Source organism: Pelodiscus sinensis, chromosome 3, assembly GCF_049634645.1.
Source record: "Pelodiscus sinensis isolate JC-2024 chromosome 3, ASM4963464v1, whole genome shotgun sequence".
NCBI classification, from domain to species: domain Eukaryota; kingdom Metazoa; phylum Chordata; order Testudines; family Trionychidae; genus Pelodiscus; species Pelodiscus sinensis.
This window is the reverse complement of record NC_134713.1, coordinates 147,067,018-147,092,575: the sequence shown is the minus strand read 5'-3', so window position 1 is coordinate 147,092,575 and position 25,558 is coordinate 147,067,018. Positions and strand designations below refer to the sequence as shown.

The following is a 25,558-nucleotide window of genomic DNA, read 5'->3' as shown; positions in this document are numbered from 1 at the left end:
AAATATAGAAGATGGATTGGCTATATATAGGCATATGTTTTTTTCTTATTTTTGTGTTTCAGCTCTGATTTAATGAAGAATTTAAGCACCTGCTTAACTTTAAACATGTGTTAAAGTACCAGTTCAATAGGACTTATGTGTGACATGTTTAAGTGCTTTGCTTAATTGTTTAACTGTTTTCATACATGCAGTTCATAACATCAAAACAAAGATTAGGTGATACACTTCCATACTTTTGACATACATCTAAAATTACTGTATTCCACGTGGACTGCTGCCATTTATACATTACCAGATTTTATTATATCATGTCTGTTTTCGTAAAGGACTCAAAAGCAAAAATGAAATCTGTAACTTTAAAAGGCCTGTCCCACATTTCTCCCAACATACATTGTGTCCGTATCATTCCTTTTTTCTTGTTACTTAAAATGCATTCAGAAGTAGAATTATAAAAGCAATAAGCAGTATTGCCAGTGCCAACTGTTTGTACAAAATCATGAGTTTGTACAAAATAGTATGAATTTTTTTAAAATAGCAAGTTTGGATTCCTTTGATTTGACCTCCTAAGTTTCAGAATCTTAAAAGTATTCCTGCTTCATGTTTCAAGTTATCCTCCATAACAAAAGCTAGAAGCTTATTTTTTAAAAAGATAGTTGAGATTCTTATGTAATAAGAAGGAGCTGGGTCCTAAAAATCATGAGACTTGGGACCTCTTAATTACCCTTGCAAGCTAAATTCTGAGAGATGTATTTTTGCCACTTGATAAGGATATGCCTATTGGATAGAACATCAGACCGGGATTCAGGAAACCTGGGTTTGGTTTGTGGCTTGGCCATTGGTCTGCTGGGTGGTTCTGGGCAAGTCAGTTCCCTCTCTGTTACTCAGTTTCTCCATCTGTAAAATAGGAATAACAATACTGACTTCCTTTGAAAAGGGCTTTAAGGTCAATGGATGAAAAGCACTAAGTAGGTGGCAGATGGTATTGTTATTTATTATAATCAGTCAGTTTGGATTCTCCTGCATACAAACACATTCCTTGTGGCTGGTTAAGTAAAAATTATTGAAGTTACAGAAGATTTCACATTCATGTTAGGGCTGGTCTACACAAGGAAATATACCAATATAATTCTTGCAGTGTAATTATACTGATATAGTAATCCTAGGAAATTTTCTGTGTAAACAAGACCTTAGTCATGGTGGTGAAAGCAGCAATGCTTGTTTCTGCCACAGTAAAATATGATGTTATAGCAAAGACTACCTCCGACATGATGCTTAATCTGTAAAAGATCCCAGTATTTCTATCTTGCTATGTGGGGATGTAACACTCTTTCCAATGGACCTGATACCCCAAACACTAGGCACAGAGCATGCAGCAAATTCACATAATCCTTCCCAGTGAACATGTGAGCCAGTTTGTGTTTCAGTCTGTACATTGTTTTTTTGTTTTGCAGGCTTTACTTGAACATAATTCATGTGACTGTGCTATTTATGGAGGAGTAAATATTGCCGGGGGTCTGTTTAAAAAGGCCAATGACCTGGATTTTTTTTCCGTTTGAATTCTCTCCACTAGTCAGACATGTTTAACTACTGATTTTTCCCTTCTTGGAACAATACTAACTAAAAAGGGGAAAGAAAGCCTCATTTTGTAAATGGCTAATTAAGCAGTCTGCTTCCCTTTCATTTCTGGAAACAGATCATTCTAGTCATGAATTACCAATGAATGTATCTATGTAGTATTAATTTGACTTCTAACAGCTCACAGCTTTCACAATATTTTTGTAATTCAGGTTCATAATTCTGGCTTTATAATTTATTTATTATTTATTTATTATTATTTTACAAACCATAATGTTTATAGAAATGTTTTAATGAATTAAAATCATTAAATTGAAACAGATGCTTTGAGTGGGTGGAGATTTAACTGTTCTCCCCATTACATTTGCATTCAGTAGTACAGTATTGTACTAATGCATAAGAACCTAAATGTGAAAATGTCTAGCAAATATACAAGTCGAGGTTCACTGTCCAGAGTAAGTGATGTCAAAATACATAGATAACTTAAGTGCTGGGAATAGTTAGCATATCTTATTTTTAAACGATGTGCCCAGCACATCTGTGGAGTACATAACACTCTTAAGAGTATAAAATTAGTTGATCAAAGTCAAACTGTAACAGACTAAAACCTGTCAGCTATGCTATAAATAGTCTCCTCTATCTCCCTTTATCCAAAAGCCTGAGAGAAGTTGAAGTTTGTGTCCTGAAAGTCAACAGACCTGTGTTCTGTCAGAACAACGAGGAAATTATTTCCAGATGAAGGGCCTTCTTCCACTGAAAACAATGTAACCATGGACTGAGGTGGAGATGGATATAGGAGACAGACTTGTTGAGAGTCTCTGGGTTAGGTTAAAAGGGGTAAAAAATAGAGGTGTACTACAGACCACCTATCCAGGCGGATGAGGCTTTTTTTAAACAACTAACAAAATCATCCAATGTACAGGATTTGGTGATGATGGGGGATTTCAACTACTCAGACACATGTTGGAAACTAACACAGCAGGGCACACATTATCCAATAAGTTCTTGGACTGCATTGGATAAAAAACATTTTATTTCAGAAGGTTGAGAGAGAGCTTGTCAGGGGGAAAGCTGTTCTTGATTTGGTTTTTAAACAAATAGGGTATGTCTACACTACCACCCTAGTTCGAACTAGGGTGGTAATGTAGGCAACCGGAGTTGCAAATGAAGCCCGGGATTTGGATTTCCCGGGCTTCATTTGCATCTCGCCAGGCGCCGCCATTTTTAAATGTCCGCTAGTGCGGACTCCGTGCCGCACGGCTACACTTGCGGGCTTCATTTGCAACTCCAGTTGCCTACATTACCACCCTAGTTCGAACTAGTGTAGACATACCCATAGGGTTGAAATTTTGGAAGTGGAAGGCAACTTGGGTGAAAGTAATCGTGAAATCATAGAGTTAATGATTCTGAGAAATGGTAGAAGGGAGAACAGCAAAATAGAGACCATGGATTTCAGGAAGGCAGATTTTAGTAAACAAAGCTGGTAAGTAAGGTCCCATGGGAAGCAAGACTAAGAGGAAAAACAACTTGAAGAGAGTTGGCAGTTTATTAAAAGGACATTATTAAGGGCCTAAAAGCAAACAGTTCCACCGCATAGGAAAGATAGAAAGTATGGGAGGAGACCACCTTGGATCAACCCGGAGATCTTATACAATCTAAACATTTAAAAAAAGAGTCATATAAAAAGTGGAAATGAGGTCCAATTACAAAGGATGAATATAAGCAACTAACACAGGTATGCAAGGGCAAGATTAGAAAGGCAAAGGCACAAAATGAGCTAAATCTAGCTGGAGACATAAAGGGTAATAAGAAGATGTTCTCCAAGTATATTAGAAGCAAGAGGAAGACCAAGGACAGAGTAGGCTCATTGCTCAGCGAAGAGGGAGAAACAATAACAGGAACCTTGGAAATGGCAGAGTTGCTTAATGACTTTTTTGTTTTGGTTTTCATCAAGAAGATGTAGGGTGACAAAATGCCTAACAATAGCCAATGCTAGTGGAAATGGGGTAGGTTTAGAAGTTAAAATAAAAAAAGAAAAAGTTAAAAATTACTTAGAAAAGTTAGTCACCAGGGCCTGATGAAATGCATCCTAGAATACTCAAGGAGCTGATGGAGGTATTTGAGCCTTTAACTGTCATCTTTGAAAAATCATGGAAATCGGGAGAGATTCCAGAAGACTGGAAAAGGACAAATACAGTGCCCATCTATAAAAAGGGAAATAAGAACAATCCAGGAAATTACAGACCAGTCAGTTTAACTTCTGTACCAGGGAAGATAATGGAGCAAGCAAATAAGGAATCCACCTGCAAACATCTGGAGGATAATAAGGTGATAGGTAACAGCCAGCCTGGATTTATAAAGAACAAATCATGTCAAACCAATCTAATAGCTTCCTTTGATAGGATATCAAGCCTTGTGGATAAGGAAGAAGCAGTGGATATGCAAACATGATTCTGGAATGCATTAACTGGAGTATGGTAAGCAAGACACAAGAAGACATTCTTCCACTCTACTTTGCACTGATTAGGCCCCAATTGGACTATTGTGTCCAATTCTAGGAACCACAATTCAAGAAAGATGTGGAGACATTGGGGAAGGTCCAGAGAAGAGCAACAAAAATTATTAAAGGTCTAGAAAACCTGATTTATGAGGGAAAACTGAAAGAATTTGACTTCTTTAGTTTAGAAAAGAGAAGACTGAGAGGGGACATTATAGCAGGTTTCAACTATCTAAAAGGATGTCACAAGGAGGAAGAAGAAAAATTGTTCTCCTTGGCCTCTGAGGATAGGACAAGAAGCAATGGGTTTAAACTGCAGCAAGGGAAGTTTAGGCTGGACATTAGGAAAAACTTCCTGTCAGGAATAAATTGCCTAGGGATGTTGTGGAATCTGGAGATATTTAAGAGCAGGTTGGATAGACATCTATCAGGGATGATCTAGACTGTGCTTGGTCCTGCTGTGAGGGCAGGGGACTGGATTCGATGACCTCTCGAGGTCCCTTCCAGTTCTAGTGTTCTATGACTTTATAAGTGTTCAGATCTAAACCTTGTCTATGTAAAGGTTATACGGTAGAGCTTATATTGATATAAGTAAACCAATGTAACCTCACCAATTGAAGGATCTCACTGACTGCTGCGTGTACACTATTTAAGCCACTTTACCTTGGAAGCTTTGCATCCACACTAGGGATGTTAAATATCAGTTAATTAAATAGTTGACTATCCCCATGAATTCTTATTGGTTACTTGACTGTTCTATAGTCCCCGGGGCAGGGCCAGCAGCCAGTGTGTTCCAGCCTCACTCCTGAGGAGACCCCGGCCCCTCCACACTGATACAGAGGCAGCAGCATGGGGTGCAGGTGGGAGCTGGTCCACGAGGGGAGCTGATTTAAAAATCAGCTCCCCTTGCAGACCGGCTACCTGTTGTCCTGTGCTGTTGCCTCTGATACAGAGGCAGCAGTGCAAGGTGGAGGCAGCCCCTGTCCAGAGGGGGTGTGAACTCCCAGACCCAGTGTGAGCTGGAACTGAGCTGGGCTGCCTGTCTGCCCTGTTCCTAATACACTTTAAATGCAGAGCTTCAGCGGCGGCAGCTCCTGGACCTGGCACAAGTCAGGACTGAGCGGGGCTGCTGGCCAGCCTGCTAAAATATTTACAGGCGGGGGAGGGGGGGGGGAAATGTGTAGTCTATAGCATTAATCAATAAGCTTTTGCTTATTGGTTAATCAATTACACAATTACATCCCTAATCTACAATGCCCAGTACTGTATTGTTAAGGTATCGATTTATAAATTAAAATCTGCCTTAGGTTGAAACAAAAGGATGGTGAGGGGGGCAGGAGGGAGCCGGTACATGCGTGAAGCTGGCTTTCAAGATGGCTGCCCACACATATCCGCTCCCAAGGCGTGGCTTGCCCCCCCCCCCCCCCCCGCGCTGCTGCCTCTCTATCAGAGGCATGGAGGTGAGGGGCGGGCAGGAGCCGATATGCACAGGGAGCTCTTTTAAGCTGTCTCTCTGTGCGTGGCAGCTCCATGGAACCACCTGCACCCTGCTTGCTGCCTCCGACAGAGGCAGTGGGGGGGGGGGACCAGGAGCCAATATTTGGGGGAAACTGGCTTAGAAGCTGGCTCCCCACATGCACAGGCTCCATGGAGCCGCCTGCCCTCCCACGCAGCTGCCTCTATCAGAGGCAGCAATGTGGGGGGGGTTACAGGGGAGGCTGCTCCATGGGATTCCAGCCCCTCCCACACGTACAGGGACTGCTGCTGCCCCATGTTGCTGCCTCCTGATGGGCAGTAGTGCAGGGTGGCAGGGGGCTCCCTGGGTGTGAGGCTGGGAGCACACTGCCAGCCCCAGGAACTATCCAGTTGTCGTGTAATTGCTAAAATTTGATGGGTAACACAATTATTTAATTAATCAACATCTAACATCCCTCGTATAGGGATTATTTTTAACCAGTGTTCCTTTTTTCTTAGTTACTAAATTCACACATACTATATTAGTGAGGGATGGGCAACAATGGCTTGAGCCAAACTTAGAGGAAACATTGGGGAATGAGCACTGCTATGCAAGTTTCCTCACACACAGCTCTGCCACTATTCCTCAGTCCGACAAGACCAAGGTCAGGTCTATAATTACTCCAAGATTGATGCTCCAGAGGCCAATCTTCTGGTGTTCAATTTAGTGGGTCTAGTAAGGAGCCACTAAATTGACCACTGATGATGCCCCCATCAATCCTGGTATTTCACAGGATCATGAGCGGTAAGGGAAATTGTCAGGAGAGTTTTTTGTTGACCTCCCACAGTGGAGACGCCCCAGAAATTCGAGTGAAGGTATGTAGACTCTGTAGTGGGGTGACTGTCCCACACTGATCAGAAGGTGTTAAAGCAGGCAGGAGGGAGCCTGTGCACAGCTCTCGCCAATTAGGTTGAGGCTTTTTAGTAGCCAGTCAGGGTGTGGCTTGCTGGGGCAGCCTTGTATTTAAGGAGCTACTCAACAGAGATTAGTTATGACCTGACCAGGGAAGGTGTAGGATTTGGTTTCCAGAGAAGCACCTTTGGGAGAGCTGTGCTGGGCAGGTTTCAGGGGACTAGAGAGGGAAGCTCCTGTCTGATACCTGCCAGGCTGCTGGCCTTGCCACTAGGGCCAGGAGGGCGCAAAGGACCACAGGGGAAGTGGCCCAGGGAACTACAGGCAGTAGAGGAAAGTATAGGAGGGAAGGACATGGCTGCTGCCAGAGGGTCCCTGGATTGGGACCCAGAGTAGTGGGCGGACCTAGAAGGACTATGGCTTGCCCCTGAAGTGAGAGGCTAGAGTAAGGCTTCAGTTGGCCATGGTGGCAGATGCTAGATGAAGCACTACAGATTACCCCGGGAGGACAAAAAAACAACTGGAGTGGGCACTGCTGGAGGGCAATGGCCTGAAGAGGACGCCGTATTCTGGAAGTGACGTGGGTCCAGAGCAAGAGCATAGAGCAAAGTTGGGCAAGACACTGCCAGAAGAGGATGCCCTGCTGAGTAATTACTAATTCCGTAGAATAACTATCAGGAGACACCGCAACGGGGAGCCTTGCACCATGTTACATACTCAAACTACTCTATTCTCGTTGTTGGAGTTGTGTATCTTAGGTCAACTTTCTCACATAATGTAGACCTGGCCCACAAGACAGTGACAGAACTGTACCTGAAGAAGCTTCCTTTTATACTCCTGGATATCTCCTTAGCAGAGGAAGCTAATTAGGGTATGTCTACACAGCAGTGTTATTTCAGAATAAGGGTATGTCTACACTAGCCCCTAGTTCGAACTAGGGAGGCTAATGAGGGCAACTGAAATTGCAAATGAAGTGCGGGATTTAAATAGCCCACGCTTCATTAGCATGTTCCTGGGCAGTTGCCATTTTGGAAATTGACTAGCCCGGAATAACTGCCCGTGTCCACACGCGGCAGTGAAACGGGAGTTCGAAGTAAAGCCCTTAATTCAAATTAGTTGTTAAGCCTCATTCCAGGAGGAATAATAGCTAATTCGAGTTAGGGCTTTAACTCGAATTAGCTATTATTCCTCCTGGAATGAGGCTTAACAACTAATTTGAATTAAGGGCTTTACTTCGAACTCCCGTTTCACTGCCATGTGTAGACGCGGGGTGGGCAGTTATTCCGGGCTAGTCAATTTCCAAAATGGCAACCGTCCGGGAACATACTAATGAAGCGCAGGACCTTTAAATCCCGTGCTTTATCTGCAATTTCGGCCTCTCTAGTTCGAACTAGGGGGCTAGTGTAGACATACCCAAGTGATTTTTTTTTTCTGAAATAATATAGTCTGTCTACAATACAAACAGTTATTTTGACATAATGTCTAAAAATGTTGAGCTGGAGGACTTCTAACTTCCATCTCCTGTAACCCTCATTGTATGAAGAGTAAGGGAAGTTGGAGGAAGAGTGCTCTTTCTCGGACTTCCTGATGTGTAGACAGCACCAAAAGCTGAAATAAGCTATTTTGACTTAAGCTACACAATTAACATAGCTCAAGTTGCATAGCTTATTTCAGCCTTAGCTCTGCTGTGTAGACATGCCCTTAGAGAGTTGTTGAGAGAAATATTAGGCGCCACTAATGAAAATGATGAAATGTCTGAGTAAAAACATACAAGACAAATTGTTTTCCCCAGTTTCCCCTCTCAAACAGAAAGTAGGAATAAGAAATCCTCCAGAAAAGTGTTTATTTTCCGGAGAATCACGTCTAGACTGGCGCTTTTCTCCGGCTTATCCCCAAGCCGGAAAAAAGCGGCAGCCATGTTAATGCAAATGCCGCGGGGGATATTTAAATCCCCCGCGGATTTGCCTATTCCAAAGTGTCTAATCTACATCCCTTTTCCGGAAAAGGGGTGCACTGTAGACACAGCCAAATAGTTCCACTGAAGTCGAGAGTTACAGTAATATAAAATTGATGTAAATAAGATGAGAATCCAGCCACTGAGAACCAACTTCTCTAATATGTAAGAGACCATCCATTATAAAAAAAAAAAATGTATTGAGCACCCCAGCCTGCAGTTTCTGAGCTTAAAAACAGATCTCTGTTTTAAACAATTGTAATGTTTTTTAGTTCTCGTAAAAAAGAGTTGGCTTGACAGTACTGGAGAATATAACAGGTAGTTCTGTGTCATGTTGGCGACTAACAAATATATATCTGTATATATCAAGCTCATCTGAATAAGTGGGTTTTTCCCACAAATGCTCGTGATACTATATATATATATTTGTTCGACTATAAGGTGCCTCAGGACTGCTCCAGGGGTGTCATTTATGCAGGGCTAGGAGGGGCAGTAGCCCCCCTCCTGAGTTTGAACCCCTGGATTTCATGCTTGAGGTCTGCTTAAAGGTGCATGCCGATGCTGACATTGTCCCGATTTTTCTGGACATTTCACTACTTGAAGTAGACACCAGCTTGTGGGAAGAAGCAAGCTCCTTGCAGGGTGCAGCAGCCTGCTCTCCCTCCCTCTCCATGGTGCCGGTCCCCAAAGGGCTGACGGGAGTTAGAAGGGCAGGAGCCAGGACAGCAGAGGAGGGTGAAGGGTAGGGGACAGCAGGCACCAGGGGAGCAGATGGGGTGAGGGGTGGGTGGGAGACATGGCAGCAGAGGGAAAAGGGAGAGGTTTATAAGATATTTATTAATAACTTGGATGCTACAGTGACACACATTCGAACAAGCCACATGAACTCAATACTGGTGCACAACACAAAATTCACTCCGTTCATGGGAGGAAAATCTTAGAGGGAACACTTCTCCCAGCCTCTCCCCCTGAGTTAATTCAGTACAAATTGGGTTAATGCAATTGCAGGATAGTTGCATGGGGAGTTCTGTGGGGGCTAAGCCCATCCCCATTAGTAGGAGGATGTGGGAGGAGTTCTTAGAGGGGTCACATGACACCTTTTACTTCTAGTCATGTGTCCATCTTGACCCTGGGAGTACTACCTGCAGGGATGGGACTTCTTCAGGCAGGAAGTGTGGCTAACAGGGATCAGGAGGTGTGGCTAATGGGGATCAGAGGGCATGGCTAATGTGTCCCTAATTTTGGTTCAGAAACTATGGCCACCATATGCATGCCCTGACTCCAGAGGCAGTTCTTAAATGCAACAGTTTGGACTGTTTGCAGCTTTGCCTTTGGGGTAGGGAGTTTGTTATAAAAAGAGGGAGGATCAGGTTGATTAAGAATAACAAAAGGATAGGTTGTTAGATCACTATGAAAACATTGCCGGGTACTCCACTTAAAAGATGGGGGTCAAGTGTAGAAACGACTGTTGTGCTGCAGGAATCTGCATTTGGAACTGTGATGTAGTGTGGGTACCTTGCTGGTTGCTAGGCTTGGGCTGTGGGAGACGCTTACTGGCTGCTGTCTGTACCACGGCCCAGCCGAGTAGCTGATGGGACAGGGAGGTAACCTGTTCTACCGGTTACCTCCCAGAGAGAGGAACAAAGGAAAGTGGAATGCGGCTCCTGGCTGGGGAGCAAGGCTGGAAGGGATGGTTAGTTAGTCGCTGTCTGGGATCATGGAGGAGACAGCCTAAGGAAGGGGCTAGAATTTAGGAGCCCAGTCTCCCCCATCTCAAGGGGGGCTGAGGCACCCTAGGCCTGCCCTGTAACCAGATTACATCTGTGCTGTGCTGTATTCTGGAGAAACAATAAACTCCCTCTATTCTACTGGCTGGTCTGCTCGTGCCACTATGAGGGTGCAGGAGACAGGGAAATCCCAACGCGCCGTCACACTGGATCCCACTCTGACACCAGTGTGATGATGTCCTGTTTATCCATAGAACAGGTAGACGACAGTAGCACAAATTCACATATGTGTGATATGGATTGTGTCCAATATGCCTCAATGCTGTTCTGAAAATACCCATTCTAGAGCGACTCAGTCTCTGTGCCCATTCAAACCTTGGCCTTGCTGCCAGCAGGTTGCCAATTATAACCAAAGTGGTGTAGGAGTGGGGTTTTTTATATACTTGCCCATTAGGATTAAAACTGGATTGAGGCAAAGAATGTATTCCATATACACCACCAAACATTCATCATATGGTAAAAACAGTTTTTCACTGTTGACTTGGAATTGAAACAGAAATCTAGCAGGACTCGTACACCAACACCACTCTCATTAGCTATCAACTCAGAAGTGGATAACTGCTTACATTATCCCATCATTTACCAGCATCTTAATTTTAATAAATCTTTGTTCTTTTACTTTAATTTTGCATTGTATGTTGACTCTGATTTTCCTACAAGTCAGCTGAGTGTCAGTTAAATGGTATAAAATATTTTCTTTATGCTATGCTATTTCAATGTTTATGCTATCAAGCACATGCTGATTTCTTGCAAAGTTTGGTGTAAGGTATTTTATGCATTGGGCCCTTGAAATAATACCATAAGATTCAATATTAAGACAAAAACCTGGCAGATTTATTCAATGCAACCATTCTGGATGAATGTTTAATTAATTACATGATCACCAAATACACTGTCCTGTCATGGACTGGGTGGCATATAAAGTGTGATATGGATTGTACAGTGGCTTTGTCTACATGGTAGTCCTAAAATACTCAAAGGACTTTTGTTGCATTACATCTCCATGATACATCATTGCACACTTGACAAGATGGAAACCTCTTTCCCCTGAAGCATCAGGTATTGACCAGGAAGCAGACTATCTGGCCTGAAGGGTCAATGGTCTTCTCAGATACCTTGATTCAGGGTTCAATTATGTTTTTATAATTGTTTTATATACTGTCCTGCATGTATGGTAGCATAGTTCCACCATATTCACAGCCTGCTCTGCTAGTCAAGAATGATTCCATCTCCTTCTCACTGCTTTTGGGATGTCATGTTCCAGAAAGATCTGAAGGGCCTCTTGGAGCACAGAGCCTCCCACTGCACCTCACTGCTGGACAGTAATGCAAAAAGAGGATCTTATGCCATCCTTTATGCATCTGTGAAGTAGCAAGGCATAATCTGACCCATACTATATTGTCAACTGTTTCATATCTTTCATTCTAGTATCAAGTAAAAATGTGATTGTTTTCTTGGATACACTGTGATGTAAATTAAATAAATTTTTGCATGCTGGTTGCAATCCATATCATAATAGAAGCATTGGTGTATCTCAGCTGGCATTTGGTGTATGGTAGGTGAAAAATAACATAGAAAGAGGTCATATATTCTTTCAAAATACATCCTAACTTGGGGATAACTTCTTGGTACAAGTGCTGAAAGGAACCGACCAGGGGCCATGCACAGCTTGAGCTGCTGCTCACAAACAGGGAGAAAGTAGTAGGAGAAGTAGAGGTGGGTGACCATGTGGGAAGCAGTGATCATGAAAGAGTAGATTTCAGGATCCTGACCAAAGGAAGAAAGGAGAGTAGCAAAATACACACCCTGGACTTCAGAAGAACGGAGTTTGACTCCCTCAGAGAACTGATGGGCAGGATTCCCTGGGATGCTAACACGAAGGGGAAAGGAATCCAGGAGAGCTGGCAGTATTTTACAAGAAGCCTTATTAAAGGCACAGGAAGAAACCATCTCAATGTGCAGTAAGAAAAGCAAATATGGTAGGTGACCAGATTGGCTTTTGGGGGAAATCCTTGGTGAACTTAAACACAAAAAGGAAGCTTAAAAGAAGTGGAAACTTGGACAGATGACTAGGGAGGAGTATAAATATATTGATTGAGAATTCAGGGAAGTTATTAGGAAGGCGAAAGCGCAATTGGAATTGCGGCTAGCAAGGGTTGAAGGGTAACAGGAAAGGTTTCTACGGGCATGTTAGCAAGAAGAGGGTGATCAGAGAGGGTGTGGGGCCATTACTGGATGAGGGAGGTAACCTAGTGACATGATGTGGGGAAACCTGAAGCTTTCTTTGTCTCTGTCTTCACAGACAAGGTCAGCTCCCAGACAACTGCACTAGGCAACACAGTATGGGAAGGAGGTGGGCAGCCCTTGGTGGAGAAAGAACAGTTAGAAACTATTTAGAAAAGCTAGACATAGCCGGGTTTAATGCATCCGAGGGTACTGAGGGAGCTAGCCAATATCATTGCAGAGCCTTTGGCCATTATCTTTGAAAACTCCTGGAGATCGGGAGAGATGCCAGATGATTGGAAAAAGGCGAGGTGCCTATCTTTAAAAAAGGGAAGAAGGACAATCTAGGGAACTACAGACCAGTCAGCCTTACCTCAGTCCCCGGAAAAATCATGGAGGGGATCCTCAAGGAATCCATTTTGTAGCCCTTGGAAGAGGGGAAAGTGATCAGGAATAGTCAACATGGATTCACCAAGGGCAAGTCATGTGTGACCAATCTGGTTAGCTTCTATGATGAGGTAACTGGCTCTGTGGATATGGGAAAGTCAGTGGATGTGATATACCTAGACTTTAGCAAAGCTTTTAATATGGTCTCCCACAGTATTCTTGCCAGCAAGTTAAGGAAGTATGGATTGGATAAATGGACTGTAAGATGGATAGAAAGCTGGCTAGACTGTCGGCCCAACAGGTAGTGATCAACAGATCGATACCAGGTTGGCAGTCGGTTTGTAGCGGAGTGCCGCAAAAATCTGTTCTCGGACTGGTTTTGTTCAGCATCTTTATTAATGACCTGGATGAGGGGATGGATTGTACCCTCAGGAAGTTTGCAGATGACACTAAGCTAGGGGGAGAGGTAGATATTCTGGAGGGCAGGGATAGGGTCCAGAGTGACCTGGACAGATTAGAGGATTGAGCCAAAGGAAATCTGATGAGGTTCAACAAGGACAAGTTTAGAGTCCTGCACTTAGGTCGGAAGAATCCCAAGCATTGTTAGCCATTCAGTCCCCAGATTGTAAGTAGCAGTTCTGCAGAAAAGGATCTGGGTAGCTGTTGGGGGTGGCCAGCTTCTCCAGGGGAATGGCGGGCTGTAAGCGGGTGTCCTGGCGTTGTATGGCAGAGGCAAGCCAGACACACAGCTCCTGGAATGTGGACTTCAACATACGGTAGTTTCAGAACCAAGCCTGGTCAACCTACCTCTCCAAAACGAGCCAGTCCCACCAGTCTGAACTGGTGTCCAGCCTGCAAAATTGCCTCTCCAGGAATAAGTTCAGTGGCAAGGCCAGTCGTGCTGTAGCCTGGACGAGGGGCTCAAAGCTGGGTTCTGAGTCCAGATGGCCTATGAGCATCATGATGGTGTCATGAAGGTGCACCAGAATTTGCAGCATGGCTGTGTGGGGCCATCGCCTGCCCAGGAGCAGCTCCAGCTCCATATTAAAAAAAGGATGAAAAGCAGAAAAACCAACCAAAAACCAAACTGCCGTGGTGTCCCAGAAAGCAGGGCAACCAGAGCAAGCACTGCAGCCGCTTTGCTGTCCCTCTCTGATGTAGGCAAGCCAGAAGCAGCAGCAAAGAAATGGCTGTCGAGGGGGATCCCTTTAAGCGCACTTCTCTGCAAAGGGCAGGCAGCAGCACCCAGAAGTAAAGGCTGCCCCCATACCCTGCCAGAATTGGTTCCAGGTGCTCTTTTTTCGACAGAGCGTCCAGGCAGTCTGGACGCTGCTTTTTTTCCCCCCCCAAAAAAGCGGATCATTTTTTTGATCCGCTTAGTGCTATCTAGACTCTCTCTTTCAAAAAAGCCTCTTTCAAAAGAGTCTTTCGAAAAAGTCATGTAATCTAGATGTACCCTTACAGACTGGGGACCGAATGGCTAAGTAACAGTTCTGCAGAAAAGGACCTGGGGATTACAGTGGATGAGAAGCTGGATATGAGTCAACAGTGTGCCCTTGTAACCAAGAAGGCTAATGGCATATTAGGTTGCATTAGGAGGAGCATCGCCAGCAGACCTAGAGAAGTGATTATTCCCCTTTATTCGGCTCTGGTGAGGCCACATCTGGAGTATTGTGTCCAGTTCTGGGCCCCCCACTATAGAAAGGTGGGCAACCAAAATGATTAGGGGGCTGGAGCACATGACCTTGAGGCTGAGGGATTTGGGTTTGTTTAGTCAGCAGAAGAGAAGAGTGAGGGGGGATTTGATAGCAGCCTTCAACTTCCTGAAGTTCCAGAGAGGATGGGGAAAGGTTGTTCACAGTACTGACGGATGGCAGAACAAGGAGCAATGGTCTCAAGTTACAGTGGGGAAGGTCTGGGTTGGAGATTAGGAAAAACTATTTCCCTAGGAGGGTGGTGAAACACTGGAATGGGTTACCTAGGGAAGTAGTGGAATCTCCATCCCTAGAGGTTTTTAAATCTTGGCTTAACAAAGCCCTGGCTGGGATGATTTAGTTGGGATTGGTCCTACATTGGGCAGGGGCTGGACTTGATGACCTCCTGAGGTCTCTTCAAGCTGTATGATTCTAACATAGCAGGACTTCTATCAATTCTTGAGATAGTCAGATCTACCAGTGACTTCAACATTACAGCCCCCCAAAATAGACTGTTGTATAGAGATCTTGTCTTTCCTCATATAAACATAGATTAATCTCCCTTCTGAAGCTGTGTTCTACTACTGACTCTGTTAATTGAGAACAATATTTTGAGAAATATTACAAACCCATATGTAGAAGTGTGTGAATACATTCTCCTATTGTTCCCCAAATCTGCATGAGGGGGCTCTGCAGCTACCTTCCTGGTAGTCTGCGGCCCAAGCTTAGCTCCCCTCCTCACCCTCCGCAATGGGGAGACTGTGCTGGTATTGCAGCCTCTCCCTCCCTCCTCCTCCATGCAGTTGGAGTGCTGGCGCCAGCTTCCCACTGAGCGGGGAAGTGAAAGCTCCGAGCTTCACTGCAAGATCCAGCTAACGGGAAGAAGTGCCCCCTTCCCCCCCCCCCCTCCAGCTAGGGGAAGGGGAGGAGGAAAGCTTCTTCCCAGCAAGCCAGATCACACAGTGGGAAGCCAGCACTGGTGTGCCAGTAGAATCCGGCCAATGGGAGCAGCAGGAAGCAGTGTCTGGGACTGGCGCAGGGTACAAAGACAAGTAAGTGTCCCCCATTCCCTCATGCCCAAACCCCCTCACTCCCAGCTCCCTCAAGAAAAACCATCCTGCAGAGACTAGCACTTCCAGCCTGCTGTTGCACCCTCCCATCTGGCCAGACACCCTACCCCCAGTCCGCTCAGTCATCCTCCCTCCTGGCCACATACTGCACCTTCCTTTGCTCTTGCCTCCCCCCTTCCCTCCAGCCAGACACTCTACCCTCAGTCAGCTCCTGCACCCTTCTTGCCATCCAGACCTCGCACCCCACCCCCTCCCAGATCCTGCACACCCAATCCTCTCACTGGCAGCCCTGTCCCGCACACTGAACCCCCATTTTTGTCCTAACCCCAGAACCGAGGGAGGTCCACAAAATCCACTAGCCTTGGAACCTTAGAAGAGTAAAACTGGCCTATGGGAAGCCCTGAACCTCAGTCCTCCCTGTCCCTCTTCCTCCCCTGGTGGGGCTGGAGCACCAGAGGAGTGAAGTGTCTCAGTTAGGGGTTGGTGGTTTTTGGAGGATATTTTTTTTTCTTCTTCTCACTTGTGTGGTCCCCAACTGATTTTTCTGTGGGTCAGTGGCCCCCTAACCCAAAAACTGTTCCCCACTTCATCATAAAGAAAACATGGGAACCTTTTGAGTTGGGCATACATTCATATTTTTCTTTATTTAAAATGAAACTTTATAAACTAACATGAGAAAATTAAAGTGCTTAGTCTGTTTAATAATTTAAATTAATATTTTCTTTCTTACTGGTTAAATTAAACTGATCTCCCTAGCTGCAACACTAGCAAACTGGTGTAATTATGTAATTAATGGTAAGTTTCCATTGGCAACTGGTAGTCTACAGAAAGGTTTGCATTGAGCCAAGTGGGCCATAGGCCAAAAAATTTGAAAACCACCGTGTTAGCAGAATGGGAGAGTGCTTTGTTGTGGAGAGATGGGTGGGCAGAGCTAGTGGCAGCATGGCAGAGCCAGGGGAATGGCTCCCTGCCACCCACCAGGAGCAGCCTGGGCCTGGCCCCACTGTCTGGAAGCCTGCCCCCCTGCACTCACCAGGTGCTCGACTCACCAAGCAGGCAGAGCAGCAGCAGGAAGAGGCACCCGAAAGAGCAGGGTGCCATGGAGGCTGCACTGCCTGCCATGATCCCAGAAGGTAATTTCTATATAACATTTATTACTGTATAAACTTCTACTATGCTGTAACAAAATCATTTACCAAATCACTGTTTCCACTAATATTTTTCATTAACCTCTCTTATACACATTCATTGCATGACAATTTTGAACTCCTTTATATTTAAAAAAAAATTGTGGTCCACATTTACAAAAGCAAGCGCGCGCACACACACATATTCCTTGGTACAGGCCTGTATTACCACCTTGTCCTCTTTTATTTGTATAGTATTTGTTCCTCCTGCCCATGTTGATAGTTCTACATAGTCATTTATCAGGGTATGTCTACACTTGCAGCCTAATTCGAAATACAGCTGCAAATGTAGGCATTTGAAATTGCAAATCAAGCAATTTAAATATCCCGCACTTAATTTGCATCTTCCTGGCTGGACGCCATTTTTTGAAATTTACAAGCCTGGAATAACTGCCCATGTCTACACGCAGCAATGAAACGGGCATTCGAAAAAAAGCCCTATTTCGAACTACCTGTTATTCCTCATGCAATGAGGTTTAACATGTAGTTCGAAATAGGGCTTTATTTCGAACGCCCATTTCACTGCCGCATGTAGATGCAGGCAGTTATTCCGGACTTGTAAATTTCAAAAAATGGCGCCTGGCCGGAAAGATGCAAATCAAGCGCAGGATATTTAAATCCCGGGCTTGATTTGCAATTTCAAATGCCTACATTTGCAGCCCTATTTCGAATTAGGCTGCAAGTGTAGACATATCCTCAGATCTGATATTGTGAAATCTTTGCAAATTTTTCTATAGCACAAATTGACAGGATTCATAAATAAGAAGACTGAGTCCAGTTCAAAGACTTTTCCTATTTTATATACACACATAGGCTTCACTGTTGTGTAGACTCCTCTCAAGGGTATGAGAGAGAATACAGTATATGTTATGGTGTCTTTTGTTTATATTCTTTGCATTTTCAATGCACCATAAAAAAACTTTGAGTACTTGTTCTTTCTGATTAGAAATTATCAACCTACCAATGTATGTTCAAACTTATGAATTGATATTTTTTCTGTCTGCAAGCTTTTCACTGTATAGGTATTTCATAGGACTAATAGTCTCTTGTGCATTTTTTTAAAGAATTCACTGAAACATGAACGGCATGATAACTGTACATTCTGTTAATATTCTTTATATGTAACTGCTAAATTTTACCTAGCCATATTGTCATTTGCATGTCAAAATTTTCTTGAGTATTTCTTTATTTGACTGGAAATTCAAATACCACAAGACTTATTTCTGTGATTTTATTTACATTGCAGACAAATGACAATCCCTTTCCCAGCAGTAGAAAAAGGTCATATTTCAAACTTAAAGTTCCAGCTAAACTTGGCAGATCCAAACCTTCTTTAAAGGACAGTTCTGGTTAATTTGGTTTAAACATAGCTTAACCCAGCCATTGTTCACGAGTTTAAAACTGAGTTTGGCATGCTGTCTAAGTAGGGGACTAAAACACTGTTTCTGAACTTTATTTAAACTCTATTTGATCCCATGCATACAAGCTGGACAAAACATGTATAATATAATTATACAAATGAGCTTGTACTGATTTTTAAATGGTTTATATTTAGATAGGCTGTAACTATTCTCAAATAAGATTCTGTTTAACCAATTAGAGTGTGTCTACACTCCACCGTTTTTCTGGAATAGTGGCCCTTATTCCAGAAAAAATACTAGCGTCCACACTGCAATTGCGTTGTTTTGAAAGAAAGTCAAAATAACGGACCTCCTTCCACAAGGAATAAGGCCTTTTCCAATAAAGCTTTTTCAAAAGAGGGCATGTGTAGATGCGGAATAGGGAGTTTTATCAAAAAAAGAGGCCTCCAGGAAATCCCACAGGTGCCCTGCTGGCCATTCCATCCACACTCATTGAAACACTATAGTTCCTGTTCCCCTGGAGCACTTAAAGTTGCAGACACAGGGGACAGGGCTTGTGGCAGGAAGCTAGCCCTCAGAGTCTCCAGCCACAGTGCAGCTGCCAGTGCCTGATGTCTGGGCACCATGTCCCAGCCACAAGCCCCCCAAGCTCCCCTGCCTGTACCAGGGAGTATGCACAGAGCTCCCAGGAGCCTGCTGGGGCTGCAAAAGATGTGCGCCATCCTGGTCTGGGGCAATGATCCTGGCCTTCCTCAAGGTATGGGGCAATAAGGAGAACCTCCAGAATCTCTGCTCCAGACAGTGCAATGCCGATATCTATGGTCTGATGGCTGAGAGCCTGGCCACAAAGGGCCACACCAGGACCCTGGAGCAGTTCTGGAGCAAGATAAAAGAGCTCCAGCAGGCCTATGCCAGGGTGAGGGAGCACAGTTCATGCTCCAGACCCCACTCCTACCCCTATTTTGATTTCCTGAATTGCATGCTGGGAGGCGATGCAGCCCCTTCCCCACTCCTGGTGGTGGACTTGGGGCTGGAGATGCCCGTCATTGTCCACCTGGGGGTCCCAGCCCACGAAGAGGAGGAGGACAAAATGGTGAGCACAGTGATCATCATCATCCTGGAGCCAGTACCCCACAAACTGGATGTGTCCCAGGCATCCTCTGAGGCTGGGGAGGGGTCATCAGGTGAGTGGTCTTAGTTTTTCACACACATAGGGTGGGGTTAATGGGTGCTGTGGGACTGGGGTGCGATCGTCGCTCGGCCTCAGCCTGCCCATTGTGCCATGCAGCCCTAGCAGGAAGCACCGGAGCATCCCTGGGCTCCTGCTCACAGGGTCTGGAGAGGCCACCCATGCTTCTGACCTTTGCGGGGGAACACCCTCCTACCACGAACCAGTGCTGGAAGGAGGCTGGGGATTGAGACACACACATGGCTGCACACAGACTCTGGAGTACTGCACAAAGCACATGGGCATGCCTGCACACTCAAGGCAGCACCCTCTCCCGGGGACAGCACTGCCAGGCTCAGGAGTGTGTGCGGCACCGATGGAAGCCCAGGCAACTCGAGGTCCCTCCCCCCAGCCATAGGATCCCAATGTGGCTGGCCATTTCCCTAGCCTGCTTGTCCATGGGACATGAGGGGGAGCAGGAAGCATGGTCCCCTGGGGACCGCTGTGCCCCTGTAAGGCAGGGCCTGCTGTCCAAGCCACACATGGCCTTGTTCCTGGGACATCACCATTCTCTGACCCGAGAACTGTTGCTCTCTGTTCACAGATGAGGGCAAGGCTTCAGGGACAGTGTCTCCAGGGATGACTGAGCACCTCTCTTTAATCTCCCTAGCCGGGACAGCCATGACTGTGGGGTGTTTGATACCACCCAAGCCAGCTGCCCAACCCAGGGGGAGCCACAGGCACCAGAGAATCCAGGAGAACCTCATGAGGGAGCACATCTCCATTTTGGAGGATGTGCAGCAGACACTGGCCCAGGAGGTCTGGGATGATGTGCAGTGGCAGGCTTAGATGTGGACTGAGCTTCTTCAGCAGGGACGCAACGTGTGCGACTGTCTGGGAGCTCCTGACCTACCTGACACCAGGTCCAGTCCCTACTCCTGTTCCATTCCCAGTCCCTGCCCAAGTCCCTGCTCCCCCTCCTGTGCCTGATCCCACTCCCCCACCCATGCCTGACCCCGTTCCAGCCCCCATCCTGCCTGTCCTCCCTGGATCCCCCCACTCCCGAGGTTGCAGAGGTCCCCGCACATGATGCAAAGGAAGCACCCAAGCCACATGTCACACTCAACCCCGGTCCTGAGCCTCTCCTCTCCTCTCCTCTCCTCTCCTCTCCTCTCCTCTCCTCTCCTCTCAAAGGTTCTCAGCCCCCTCCCTTCTTCCCATTTTCAGGTTCTGAGCCCCCTTTCTCCCCAGTTACTTCTATCCCAAACAAATAAGCAAACAGTTCTTTTTTTCAATACAAAACAGTTGTTTTTGTGTCTTCAGGGAAGAGAGGTGGAGGGGGGAAGGGAGGGGTTGTGGTGGGAAAGGCATAGGGGGGCAAGGCACAGGCCCCTAGTGGTGAGGCCCTGGGGAGAATTAATAGGGTCCTTGAGAGAAACTCTTCCTCTGAGCCTCTCGAATGTACACCCCCACCTGATGGGCCTGCCAGATGGCAGCTGTGCATGGCTGCTCAATGATCCATCCCTCCTGGCTAACCTCTACACCCCACCCTGAAAGCAAGGCCTCCTCCTTCCACTCCATGATGTTGTGGAGCACACAACAAGCAGATATCACCTGAAGGATGTTCTGCTCCCCCACATCCAGGTGGGTCAGGAGGCACCTGAACCTCGCCTTCAAGCAGCTAAAGGGGCATTCAGCTTGCATGTGGGCCCTGCCTAGGCAGCCATTGAAGCGGTCCTTCCTTGTATCAAGGCGGCTGGTATAGGGCTTCATCAGCCATGACATGAGGGGGTAGGCCACGTCCCCCGCAATGCACAGTGGTCAACTTCCCCATGCCAAACTGGTTGCCTACGGATCGGTAACTGTCAGATGTGGAGAGCTTCCAGACAGTGATGGCAACACGCTTCTCCAGGGGGATGGCTGGTCATATCTTGGTGTTCTGTTGTTTGAGGGCAAGAGTGAGCCAGGTACATAGCTCCAGGAATGTCTCCTTCCTCGTGCAGAAGTTTTGGAGTCACTGCTGGTTGTCCCACCGCTCCATCACTAGCCGGTCCCACCAGTCAGAACTGGTATCCAGCCTCCAGAAGCGTTGCTCCACCATGGGTTGCAAGTGCATCGCTCCTTCACAGAGGCAGAGGTTTTCAACAATGAGCTCAGGGTTGAGCTCATGCAGGGCCATGAAGGCAGCCCACAGAAGCTGCTGCATAAACTGCAGCACAGCAGTGTGGGGCAATTGTGTGCCCAGAGACAGCTCTGGCTCCACAACAGGGTATGCTGTGGTGTCCAAAAGCAGGGCACACAGTGCAAAAGCTTTGCTGTCCCTCAGAGAAGTAGGCAAGCAAACAGAAGAACCTGAGAAATGGCTGTCCAGGGAAGTCCCTTTAAGCACACGTCTCAGCCTTAAGCTGCAGCTCCAGGAAGCAACTGCTGACATAATGCCCTGCCTGAACTGTTTCCAGGTGGCCTTAAATGCGAGATAGCATCCAATCGGTGTGGATGCTATCTTTCGAAATAGCAAATTGCTATTTCTTTGCGCTTTTTTTGTGTAGATGTTCTAGTTCAAAATAAGCTTTTCTGGAAGATATCTTCTGGGAAAAGCTTGCAGTGCGTACAATCCTTAAAGTAGTATCATACCATGATTCAAACTGAAGCTAGTCACCCACCGTATTGCTATATTTTTATCAAATCTTCTTCCAATCACAGTTTAATTTCTGGTATATCTTTGGGACAAGTTCCTCAGCAAGCTTAAATGTACATAGATCGATTGACTTACTTTGGCTATAGATTTTCAGTCTCTCCTTTCATAGTAAGGTTCTCAAAAAAGTTATTTCCTCTTCCTCTTCCTCTATTTTATAGGTGGGAAAACTGAGGAAGAGAATGATTAGCTGGCTTGACCAAGATCACACAGAACATTGTTCAGAGCTGAGATTAGAAATTAGGAGTTTGTGGACCATTGCTCTAAAGAGGAGCAGTGGGATTCCTGGTTGACTTAGATGCTGTTTGCTGCATCATACATTCTAAGCAACTAGAAATTCATATGTGCATGTTAGCCAACAGATCATGCTCTCTTGAGGATGACATGCATGGATTTGGTGTGTCACCCTTTCTGCTCTCTTAAGCACTAAAGAGGTTGGCTGCCCTGCTCTTTGTGCTAAGAGGAAGGAAGAGTAGCATCTGGCTCAATACAAGCTGAATTCTACATTTCTGTAATAGAGTCAAGTGACTGATTTGATAATATTCTGAGTTATGATATACTTTAATCCATGGGCCTGATATTCCACTGCCTTGCTCTTTCGTTAGTCATTTATAGGTATGAAAAGTGGGTGCAAAATCCTATCAAGAGAGAACCATAGAATTTTAGCCTCTGTTTACACAGGTGTAAATGGCTACATCAGAAACAAGACAGGACAGAACCAGGCTTCATGCTATCATCTTATTTGCTTTTAGCTCTCTGTAAGGTCCAGTATAAGTTACTAACTCAATTTCTACTCAGGCAAACTGCCATTAAGAACACAATGGGAATGTTGCTTGAGTAAGGACTTCAGAATTGGGCCTTTTAGTTCGTGTGAATTCCAGAAGTTATTTTAAAATAATTAGTAAAATATCATCATAAGATAATGTAACATCACAATGGGTGATCTTTTTAAATTGTTGCTCATTAAAACATGAGTGGGTTCATGACATCACTTTCTTGCAATCTTGCTGTCTACTATTGAGGTTATTATAAAAGGCTACACTGTAGATTAGAAGTTAATGAACAGAAAAAAACTATCCTATTTCTCTAGAAGGTTATAATACAGTAGTGATTTTAAAGTAAAATTACATGTGTCAGTGAGAATCTAAGTTAAGTGCATTTGGCTGATTTAGAGGAATTAGTGGGTACTGTAGATGTTAATATCTGAAAACAAAGGGGAGTTGATGATGTTGAGGAGAATATGATTCCAGGTAGCTATTGTCATGTTTCTTTGGTAATGTACTGAAACTCAAAATGAGGTTAAATTATGCTAATGATAACTAATCGAAGGATTTCCTTGCCTTAAGTTATTGTGTGGATAAAAATGCTTTGCCACTGGCTAGCATGAACTTGGGCAAATCGTTTAATCTCTTTCAATCTCCATTTCCATTATGGGGATAATAATATGTGCCTAATTTACACTGGTATGATAAGGCTTACAGTTTGTGAAATAGGTTGTGATCCTCAAATAAAAGGTACTTCAAAGTAGCAAGTGTAATTGTTTGTTTGATATATAGTATTAGAAGATTTATCCAGCATTGCTCAGATCCTTAACTCAATTAATTTTTGTTTTTGAAAAATAAAATGAAAATGTGCCTGCTTCATTTGAATCATTGCTATACGGTGGGGCAATGTTGGGTATGCAGTCTGGGTTGAGTATGCAGGCTGCCCCAGAGAGAGAGAACTACCCAGACACTCTCTCTACACAGCAGTTTGGGGGCTAGGTGAGAAACATCTTTCCATGACCACTGCACTTCCAGCGGGCACAGTAGGGGGAAGGGTGCTTGGAGCAGGTCCAGGTTTGTCTGCCCCCTGTGCTTCCCAGCCAACACAAGGAATGCAGCAGACTTTTCACTTTCCCCTCGCTTCCTGAGGAAGGGAAATAGTAAGCAATGGCCCTGTAGGAATCGAGGGGTGAGGTGCTTCAGCCATCCACATTCCCTAAAGGGCACTTGAGGGTGGGAGGTTTGGGGCTGGGAGCAGTCCTGGACAGGGACTGGAGAGCACGCTACCAGCCAGCCTCTTTTGCCTACCTGGTGATTCTGTCTCTTTTCTTTATGGCTTTACTAGAAGATTTACCCAGCATTGCCTGGGTCCTTCATGGCAGGGGGCTAGTGGTGCAGGAGTCAAGGGGGTGCTGGCCAGAGTGGGGAGGGAGGTTAGTGGTGTGGAGGGCAGCGTGGGAGGCTGGTGGTGTAGGGGATGAAGGAGTCAGAGTAGGAGGTTGAGGAGGGGCTCAGGGTGGGAGTCTCATCTGGCAGGACTTTCTCCCTCCTGCCCCCTGCAGCCGGTGTGGCCTTTTCTGCCCCCCCCCCCCAACTCTCCTCCCCTCCAGCCAGTAGAGTCTTTCCTCTCCCCTGGCTCCCTTCCAGCACTGTGGCCTAGGGTGGAGGGGAAGGGTTTGGGGTGGGAGGCTACTTACTCAGTCTGGCGGCAGGCAAGATGATGAGTCCCATCCCCAGCAGGCCACTCTCTTACTGGTGCAGCTGTCCCCACTGGTCACACTGCAGTATAGCTCTCTGCTGCGCTAGCTGCCCCCAGTGGTCACTGTGAGTATTGCACACTTCCTCTCTGCCCTTCCCTTTTCATGTAATGGAAAACAGTCCCATTTTCCCGGCACAACCAAACCCCGACTTTGTTTTAAATTGGAACAAGAGGAAGCTGTCCTCTGAATTTGGTGGTCCTAGCTCATATTGTTTAGGCTAGTGTTTCTCAATCAGTGGTACGAGTATCCTCAGGGGTACTTGAGAGAAGTCTGGCGGAGGGTACATCAATACAACTGAAATTGGGAGAAAACTGAATTTTTGTTTTAAGTTTTACCATGCTTTATTATTTTTGTACTTTTTACATCCCAAAATTTCATCACCCGCCCGGCTGCGATTAAGTTCTTTAAACAAATGTATTGCAAGTGTAGAAAAAAAAATTGTGTGTCTGAAAACTGTAGGTCCTTGGGGTACTTACAATTTTTTTTAAAGGGGGTATTTTTTTAAAGGGTTCTTTATAAAAAAAAAGGTTGAAAAACACTGGTTTAGGGGGACTTCTTGAACAAAGAGACAGACAAACTCTCTCAAATATATAGTAGATATGTCAGATTTTATATACTAAAAACATTGAAACTATATTTAACTGGCTATAATAAATTATAGGTACGTTACCTTTTCAGCCTAAATGAATATACAGAATTCTACTTGAAAATTAATCCTATCTCAGATTACTTAAACTACCTTAAAGGACATAAGCTTCAGAGGGACATAAACTTCATAAGCCCTGAGTTAGTCTGTAACTAGAAAAACTTTAAAAAAATGAATAGTCTAGTAGGATCTTAAAGACTAACAAAACATGTAGATGGTATTCTGAGCTTTCATGGGTACAGCCCACTTCAAGCTCATGATACCATTTATATGTTTGGTTAGTCTTTAAGGTGCTACTAGACTATTTGTTGTTTTTTTAAAGGGACATAATTTAGATCAATTGCTGTCATGTCAACTCTAGTCCATGAACATGAACAATACACATAAGAACAAAAAACAATGTCATATGTGAACATAAGCAT

The 25,558-nt window shown here is 45.1% G+C and overlaps 1 protein-coding gene across 14 annotated transcripts in view; it reads left to right on the top strand.

Annotated features, from left to right (window-relative positions):
• Positions 1–25,558, top strand: part of LOC142828014 (uncharacterized) — a 119,371-nt gene that overhangs the window by 2,356 nt on the left and 91,457 nt on the right. The window contains exon 3 of one of the 14 annotated variants that reach the window (XR_012902908.1): positions 2,233–4,052. The exons of 9 other annotated variants lie outside the window; for them this stretch is intronic. The gene's annotated coding sequence lies outside the window, so the exon portion shown is untranslated. 4 more of the 14 variants (XR_012902913.1, XR_012902911.1, XR_012902906.1 and 1 more) reach the window with 4 other exon arrangements.